The sequence below is a fragment of the Erinaceus europaeus genome, chromosome 10 (assembly GCF_950295315.1).
Source record: "Erinaceus europaeus chromosome 10, mEriEur2.1, whole genome shotgun sequence".
NCBI lineage: Eukaryota > Metazoa > Chordata > Mammalia > Eulipotyphla > Erinaceidae > Erinaceus > Erinaceus europaeus.
The window spans coordinates 117,895,043-117,904,361 of record NC_080171.1 but is presented as its reverse complement, the minus strand read 5'-3'; the positions used below and the strand labels follow the sequence as shown (position 1 = coordinate 117,904,361).

The 9,319-nt window shown below is 45.3% G+C and overlaps 1 non-coding gene across 1 annotated transcript; it reads right to left on the bottom strand.

The window, feature by feature from the left end:
- Nucleotides 1–6,685: 6,685 nt before the first annotated feature.
- LOC132541052 (U6 spliceosomal RNA) lies at nt 6,686–6,788 on the bottom strand. The gene has a single exon (XR_009552242.1). It is a non-coding gene; the product is annotated as a U6 spliceosomal RNA (small nuclear RNA).
- Nucleotides 6,789–9,319: the final 2,531 nt, after the last annotated feature.

Genomic DNA, 9,319 nt, shown 5'->3' with positions numbered 1-9,319 from the left:
CTGACAGGCCTTCCAGAGAGGCAGGCAAGGATGGGAATGGTTTGCTTTCTCTGGCTTTTGCTCACACATCCCAACACCCTCAGCTCTGTTGGTCCTTTCCAGGGAAACTAAGAATACATGGAGTTGCTACCTACTCACTTCAAAAGAAAAGTGTTTCTTTTATCTTCTGTGGTAAGCTTTGGGGCCCAGGCACAGTTAGTTGTGTCTGAGTACTTTAAACACACTCTTGGGAAAACATAAACAGGATTTATAAGAAATGCTTTAATCCCTCTAAAGAGCAATGAACTCTTAGGAAAGGGCACCTGGCCTTCTAGAATTTGGGGAACTAATGTTTGCTTCTCACCTTTGACTTGGTAGTGGCCCAAACTGAATCTATACATCTCCTAACTATGCCTTGGGTATAAAGGCAGCTTTCAAGAGGAAAAAAGGTCAGCAGATTGGTCCAAGGCAGTAAAGAGCTCGGTATATCATATATATATATATATATATATATATATATATATATATATATATATATATATACCCACTTTCAACTTTTAGACAATCTGACTAACTTCTCCTGAGGAGTCTAAATAGTCTGTAGCAAATTCTTTAAAGAAACCTGAATTTATATGTTCTTGAAAGTGTAACTACATGGGGCTAGGGAGATCTCAAAATAGCTATGCAAAAAGACTCTCATGCCTGAGGCTTTGAGGTTCCAGGTTTAATCCCTAGCACCACTATAAATCAGGGCTGAGCAGTGTTCTCAGGATTCTCTCTTTGTCTCTCTAATAAAATAAATACATAAATTTTTTAAAAGTATAATGATGGGGCTGGACAGTGGTGACCTGGTTGAGTGCCTAGTTACCATGTTCAAGGACTGGGTTTAAGCCCTCCAGTTCCTACTTGGGCAGGGAGAGTTCCTCTCTCTCTCTCTCTCTCTTTTGTCTCCAGGGTTATCACTGGGCCTTGGTGCCAACACTACCAATCCACTGTTCCTGGCAGCCATTTTTTCCCCATTTTATTGGCTAGGTCAATGAGAAATTGAGAGGGGGAAGGGGTGATAGAGAGAGGGAGAGAGAAAGGTAGACACCGCAGACCTGCTTCACTGCTTGTGAAGTGTGTCCCCTGCAGGTGGGGAGCCGGGGCTCTAACCCGGAACTTTGTGCTGGTCCTTTGCATTTGGTGCCTTGTGCGCTTAACCATGTGCTCCACTGCATGTCCCTTTGTTGTTTTCGCCGGGCTGTGTTGTTTTCACCGGGCTGGCTTCACGGGCGGGTAACAGACGACCAGGGACTCATGGTTGAGCTGTACGCAGTATCTCTTTATTCATGCAGGAGACAGCACAATCTAAACCGAGCTAAGCTAAACTAACGGTACCGTAAAACTCACAATGCTGTCTTTATATATACTTGCCAAGTAGGGTGGAAACAGGATGTGACATAGAGAGGGTGGAGAGAAAAGTGACTGGTGAAAATCAGAGTGTGACAAGGAGAGGATCAGGGTGTGACAAGGAGAGGGGGTGGAGCAGGCAAGAATTCTATCACTGAACCACTAATGCCCTGGAGGGAGGGTGGTGCTTGTTAACAGCAGTTATGTAAATAGAATGAAGTGGTTATGTAAATAGAATAGTGTTAAGCAGGGGGGATTTAAACCAAATGAAACAGAAGGGGTCTCATGCATACCAACATCCCTCAGCCCCCTTCTTTCTCTCCCTCCTGTTCCCTCTCAGTTTCTCCCTGTTCTATTAAGTAAAAGAAAGAGGGGAAAATGATTGCTTAGGAGCAGTAGATTTGCCACAGACTCTGAACCCCAGTGATAATTCTGGTGACCATAAAAAAGTGTAACTATTGAGGACCAGGCCGTAGTACAGCGGTTTAAGTGCACATGACGTGAAGCGCAAGGACCCACTCAAAACTCCCAGTTCCAGCCCCTGGCTCCCCACCTGCTAGGGGTTGGGTTCGCTTCACAAGCAGTGTGAAAAGCAGGTCTGCAGGTGTCTGTCTTTCTCTCCCTTCTCTGTCTTCCCCTCCTCTCTCGATTTCTATCTGTCCTATCCAACAATAAAAATAGCAACAACAAAGGCAACAAAAAATGGGAAAAACAGCCTTCAGGAGCAGTGGATTCTTAGTATAAGCATGAGCCCCAGCAATAATCCTGGAGGCAAAAAAAAAAAAAAGTATAACTATCAGTGAAGCTTCGGCAGGTTGAATAACCTGTCACTGTGAGCACAGGCACGTGAAACAGTCCTCTCAGCATTAAAGGTGGTCCTGTGTGAAGCACTCTGAGATTATCTGGGAGTAGAAATGTCCTCTTCATGTAGCAGTTTGGAGCATCCCAGAGTCATGGAACTAACTAGGAGAGGGTTTCCAAGGTGGTCTCCTCCACTGCGGTTGTTTTCTGAATGTGGGAATCCATAGATATTAATGGTTGCTCACTAACACACAGGAGCTGTAGTCATGCCCAGGCTGAGCTGAAAGCAAGGTATGTTTTCACGAAGATCCAACACGGTGCAGTGTGATTATACACTGAACTTTCTGAACCATTTCAAGAGCCAAAGTAAGGTCAGCGGCAGCCATACTGCATGGTGGGGAAAAAAGCCTCTCTTTTTCTCTCTCTCTCTGACACACACACACACACACACACACTTGAGCTTTTTTTTTTTTTTTTTTTTTTTTTACAAAGGAAAGGAAAATAGTGTTAACATCAACTCTCACATAAGGTATACATGGAATGCACTGACTTAGAGTGTCTGAAATACTAATTTTCTAATTTTGTTTTCCTAACATCCCTAAAATTCTCAAAACAGAGGTCCATTTAAAAGTCAGGTGGGACAGGAGAGGAAATGACTTAAATATCGATTTCTTTTCCCTGTGAGTTAATGTCTCTGTTGTCTGTGTTCTATTATGTCTTTGGAAATCATAACTCTGGAGGTTTATTTTCCTTTTATTTATTTATCAATTTACTTTTTGGCTGCCCTGTCTGGCCGCCTGTGGCCTGCCTTGGAAGTAGGACCTCCCTCTGGCCTGGGCCTGTCCGGAAGGGCTGTGGGGGAGAGTGTTGCTTGCTTTCTGCATCTGAATGAACACCTGCCAGAACTCACAGGGCTGAGCCTTCTGTTTGTTTTTAGAGTGGGATCATTATTTTTCTGACAAGTGGTCTCAGTCCCGCCTGCCTGAAAGGCTGTTATTATTCCTGTCTGACCCCCCTCCTTATCTATAGCAAATGACCCAAGGTACCCCAATAACATTTTCTTCTGTTGCCTCTGGGGTTCCTGAGTAGTTCGGGTGAGGGAAATGGTGATGGGTGTTCATTTAAGCGCCTCTCTGGTTCCCCTTGATGGGAAGAAAGCCTAAGGACCCAGCCTCACAGAGACTCGGTTTCCTGGGGCTGTGTCCACGCTGTTAAGATTTAAACCTCAGTGTGCACAGTCATGCAAGCAGACGAGAGCCCTTGTAAAGGCTGACCCTTTACAAGGTGCCAGTGCTGGCATGTCTTAGCCCCTCCAAGTGGGGAAGGCTTATCTGCTGAGCCCTGGTCTCTGTGTCACTTCACATGGGAGTTAAAAGCCATGCTCTAAGTGGATTAGGTCTAGAGATTAACTTGAGTATCCTGTGTTGAAAGGCCTGGCTTTCACTTTCTCCTGAGACCATGAGGATTTGCTTAAGGACTGGACCCCCATTTCCAAGCAACCCACAGTAACTGCCATCCTGGTGACCTCACTGTTGAGAGATGGGACAGGGTAGCAGGAACCTTCCTCCCCCTCTGACTTGTCCACCTTGTCCACTTGCATTACTTACTGTCTTCTGCCATGGGTGGCCAACACTATATCGTTTCTTCTCCAAAACAGAAGATTCTGGGTGCATCTGGGTGACAAGTCTAGCAGATGGAGACTTGTCTCAAGTGGCCTCCCCCAGGGCTCTGTTCTGGCTCCTACACTATTTAATATTTACATCAATGACCTCCCAGAAACTTCTTCAAGGAAGTTCATCTACGCCGATGACATCTGCTGTGCAACTCAGGCATCCAAGTTCGACATCCTTGAGGAAACACTCACGAAAGACATGTCTCTGATATCTGATTACTGTAAAAAATGGCAACTAATCCCTAGCACTGCAAAAACGGTATCATCTGTTTTCCATCTACACCATGCCTCGGCCTCGCGTGAGCTTAATGTGCAGCTTGACGATATGAGAATCCGGCATGAAGCCCAGCCAGTCTATCTTGGCGTTACTCTCGATCGCACCCTGTCATTTCACGAACATCTCATAAAAACTGCAGCAAAGGTGGGCGCGAGGAATCACATCATTGCAAGACTGGCCAGCTCCTCATGGGGCGCGAGCGCTTCCACACTACGATCATCATCTCTGGCATTATGCTATTCCACTGCAGAATACTGTGCCCCAGTATGGTTCCATAGCCCCCATGTCCACTTGGTCGATTCCAAATTATATTCCTCCATGAGGATCATTTCTGGAACCATCCGTTCCACCCCGGTTCCATGGCTGCCAGTTCTTAGCAACATCGCCCCGCCAGATATTCGTCGGGATGCGGCATCGTCTAAGTTCATTTCCCATGTCTACACTCGACCGGACCTGCCAATATACGCGGATATCTTCACCCACCCTGTCCAACGCTTGACGTCTCGTCACCCAATCTGGTCCCCTACGCCTACACTGAACTTCTCTGTTCTAGACTCTTGGAAACAGAGTTGGCAGTCAGCTGAGGTCAAGAACAAACACCTCATCACAGACCCCTGCAAGCGTCCACCCGGCTTTGACCTAGCACGTTATGACGGGGCCCTCCTCAATCGCTATCGAACAGGCCATGGCCGGTGCGCTGCTATGTTCCATCGCTGGGGAGCCAGAGACGACCCAAACTGCCCCTGCGGCTACAGACAGACTATGACCCACATAGTCAATGACTGCCCCCTCTCCAGATTCAAAGGAGGTCTCGAAACTTTACATCAAGCTCAACCTGACGCTGTTGACTGGCTACGGAAGAAGGGCAAACGCTAGAAGAAGAAACTGTCTTCTGCACCTGACATAACATCATGTCCCCATCACTGGGAAGAGACTCCACATCTTGTGCCATCACGAACTTGCTGCCCACCGCCCCCCCACACACATACCCTTAAAGGATATCTTGTTTCCTAAGCAAATATTGAAGGGCAAGCCAAAAATAGTGGAAAAGGGCCTACTCACCAGTGGTTACTGAGGTGTCAGAAGGAATTTCAGGAAATTTTCAGGCCTCCGAAAGTCGTCCAATAAAATGCTTGGAGGAATGCATTGGATTTTCGGGCTCATAACAAAACGTGGATGTGTGCCAGGTCCCATAGCTCCCAGGCTACTGCTGACCATTGCTGTCAGGGTGGATTATGTGATTAAGGACACCCAGGGGTGTGGATATGAGGGAGGTTTCCTCCATTTCCTCAGTGGCTGCTTGCACGGGCAAAACTCAGGAGAGGGAGGAAGTGTCCTCTGCGCAGGGCTTGGCATCTTGTTGCTCTGGTTTCCCAGGCAAAAACTGCCTGCCTGCTTGATTTCCTGATGTAGAAGAGGCCTTGTGAATTGTGCATTCTTTCTCTGTTTGTAAATTTATAGGATGGAAATATTGACAAGACTCTAGGATAAGAGAGGGTGCACTTACACATAATGCCCACCCCCAGAGCTCCATATCCAAACTTCTCCCTTGATAGCTTCCGTATTCTTTACCTCTCACAGACATGATGGGCCTAGACCTCTAACAGAACCCTCTCGCCACTGTCACTGGTCATTTCCATCAGGAAGAGCATAATGGACCCCTTTGTGGGTCCCTACAGGGCCTTGCCCTCATTCTTTCTCTTAATCCCTACTGACTATGAAAGGAAAGGACAGGGTGCTAACTCCCTCAAGTGCCTTTCCTAATTTCCATCTTGTAAGGGCCCCCTTCCTCCCCCGCTCCATTCCTCCCTTCCTTCCCTCTTTCCTTCCTTCCTTCCTTCCTCCTTCCTTCCTTCGTTCCTTCCTTATCCCTTCCTTCCTTCCTTCCTTCTTCCCTTCCTTCCATTCTTTCTTCTAAATTTTATTACTGATTTAATAATGATTAACAAGATTATAGGATAATAGGGGTACAATTCCATACAACTCCCTCTACTAGAGTTCCATGTCCCATCCCCTCCATAGGAAACTTTCCAATTCTTTATCCCCCTGGGAGTGTGAACCAAAATTCTTTATGGGGTGCAGAAAGTGGGAGGTCTGGGAGGTCCGTAATTGCTTCTCTGCTAAGTATAGACATTGCAGGTGGACCCACACCCCCAGCCTGTTTCTATCTTTCCCTTGTGGGGCAGAGCTCTGGAGAGATGGGGTTCTAGGACATATTGGTGAGGTCGTCTGCCCAGTGAATACAGGATGGCGTCACGGTAGCATCTGCAACTTGGTAGCTGGAAGGTGGTAAAAAAAATCAATAAAGATGTCTGTTTATTTATTATTAGTGACTTAATATTGACTTACAAAATTGTAAGACAAAAAGGGTATAATTCCGTACAGTTCAGACCAAGAGTTCTGTGTCCCATCATGTCCACTGGAAACTGCAGTAGTTCTCCCAAGGTGACCTATGTGGGCTGATTCGATATCTATCTATCATATCTGTCTATCTGTCTGTCTGTCTATCTATCTATCATATCTATCTATGTTTCCCCCTTCTTCAATTATTCTCTCTCTCTTTTTAAATAATAGAATTCTTCACAGGTTTGCATGTCATCCTTGTGTAGGGGCCACACCAATCTTCTCTGTATCATTGCAATATTAGTATCTGTGCTGTCAAAGCAAGCATTTGTAAGGGCTGTCTAAGTGCCTCTGTTATACATCCTCATAGCTGACTTTATTAAGCAAATGAAAGGGACTTCAAGAACTGACTTAGGATCATCAGAGTTTGTCTGCTGTGAGACCCTGTCTGAACTTATCAGGCAGAGGATGTGGGCTTCCACTTGAGTGGTGGAATCCACACTTGGCTCCGAGGAAGGCTGGCTCCCACCCCATGCTTGCCTCTGCACATGGCGGCCAGCTGTGCCTCTCGCCCGGGGTATAGATGGAATAGAGCCAAGACCGCACATCAAAGACTCACAGGGAAGTGTGTTCTATTTCTTCCTGGCTCTGCCCTCAATTGCATGCTTTTTGGGCTGTATGAAATTAACCATGGCAAAAGGATTGAGGAGAATCCTGTTGTGGAGGACAAAAACTGCCCAGTGTTGTCCAATCCAATTAGAATGGGTGATAGTTAAACAGGTAGTGGAGGGTTAAAAGAGCTTTGGAAATTTCTTTAGAGTGAGTTCTTATGACTTTCATTGGGCACTGAAGGAGTAGCTGACCAAGCAGTTGAAACAGCTTAAAATTTGAAAACCAGAGATCAAAGTAGTGTGACTTCTTAGTCATGAAACAGTGTATTGCAAGGAGAGATGCTGACAAATATTTCAAAAGATTAGCATATAATGAAATATGCTGTGTGAAATTTCATGAAATAAAACAATTCAAAACTAAAAGTCTATTAAGCAGCTGGGGTGCACTTTGCATCATAACGGCAGAAGTTCATAGACAGTCCTCATTCCTCTGAGGAGACAAATCCTCGAACAATTCTAGAACCCCAAATTAGGGCAGCTATTGCAGTATGCCTGGAAACAGATGGAGCGGGTGGGTAACATGGGGGAGTGGGAGGGACTTCAGAGTCTTCCCCAAGTCTGTACTTAAATGAACACTGAAGGATGACGAGGCCATTGCTATGAAGAGCAAAGGGAGAAGGGAATCACAGGCTCAGAGGGCAACATATACAAACATGTGAAAACAAGAAAAGGTCTGATGTGTTTGCAAACTGTATTTTTTAACCTTTTTTTTTTAAATAGAGACAGAGAGAAACTGAGAGGGGAAAGGGAAGGTAGAGAAGGAGAAAGTAGGAGAGACACTTATAGCACTGCTTCATTGCTTGAATGAAGCAATACTGTTTCCCCTGTTGAGGGTGGGGATGGGTTCTTGTGTGTGGTCGCATGTGTGCCAAGCTGAATACACCACCACCATCCAGCCCCTGGAAACTGGCGTCTGGACTGTCATTCTGTACATGAATGGCCATTATTTCTACTGTACATGTATCCATTCAAATTTCAGCTTATTCAGAGATAAAGTAAAATTTTCTATAGGGTATTGGTACATAGACTTTGGATTTGAAATGAGAGGGAGACATGTTAGGGAAAGTTAGTCTCTGGCTCTGAACTACAACTCCATCAGGACCCAGAGAGAGAAGAGGAGAAAAGGAAGGACATTTAGGTGAGACTTAGAAAAAAAGAGAAGGCAAGACCATAGGGAAAAAAAGGGCAAATATATGTGAATATAGATAGTTATAGAAATAATAGTCAACCTCTTCTGTGACCTTGGGAGAACTACTGTAGCTTCCAATGGAGGGAATGGGGACAGAGAACTCTAGTGGTGGGAATGGTGTGGGATTATATCCCTATTGTCTCAGAATTTTGTAAATCAATATTAAATCACTAACAAGGGAAAAATTATGGAGTCATCTCTTTTGTCTCATCTTGGATGAAACTTGAAGTTATCATATTAAATGAGGTAAATCAAGAAGAGAAAGACAAATGCCAAATGATGTATCTCACTCATGGGTAGAACTTAAGAAACAAGGACAGAAAGGGGAAACACAAAGTGAAATGTGGGCTGGGAGAGGTGTACTATACCAAAGGACTCTGGGGGCGAATAAGGGGAAGAGAGGGGACTGAGGGGGAGTCCTAGTACATGGCAGTGGAAACTGCCCTAAGTTGGCTGTGAGTGTGATTTCCTGACACCTATCACAGGGAGATAGAATTGTATCCATGTGTCAACACTGTACTGCAAATCATTAATCCCACTCATAAAATGTAAAAAAAAAAAAAAAACCCACATCATTCATTCATTTATTTATCAACTACACTGTCAGGCATTCTTGGTCCTGGACATGCAAAAGCGAGTGAGGACCTAGTCATTAGGTCTTAGAGATGTGAGTGTTATGGTAAATGTTGTGCAGAAGGTAGAAGGGTGCTGAGTAGGGCTTTGCTCAGGTCCTGTGAGACAGGTGGGAGAGTCAATGGTAGGTGAGGTCTTTCAGGGGGAAAGGAGTCATGACCTGAGTTTCAAATGTCAAAGTTAGGAGTATTAGGGAGGGAGGGAGAGAGAGAAAGAGAGAGAGAGAGAGAGAGAGAGAGAGAGGTCAAAGATAGGAGTATTAGGGAGGGGGGAGGGAGGGAGAGAGATCAAAATTAGGAGTATTAGGGAGGAAGGGAGGGGGAGAGAGAGAGACAGAGAGACAGAGAGAGAATATGGCATTC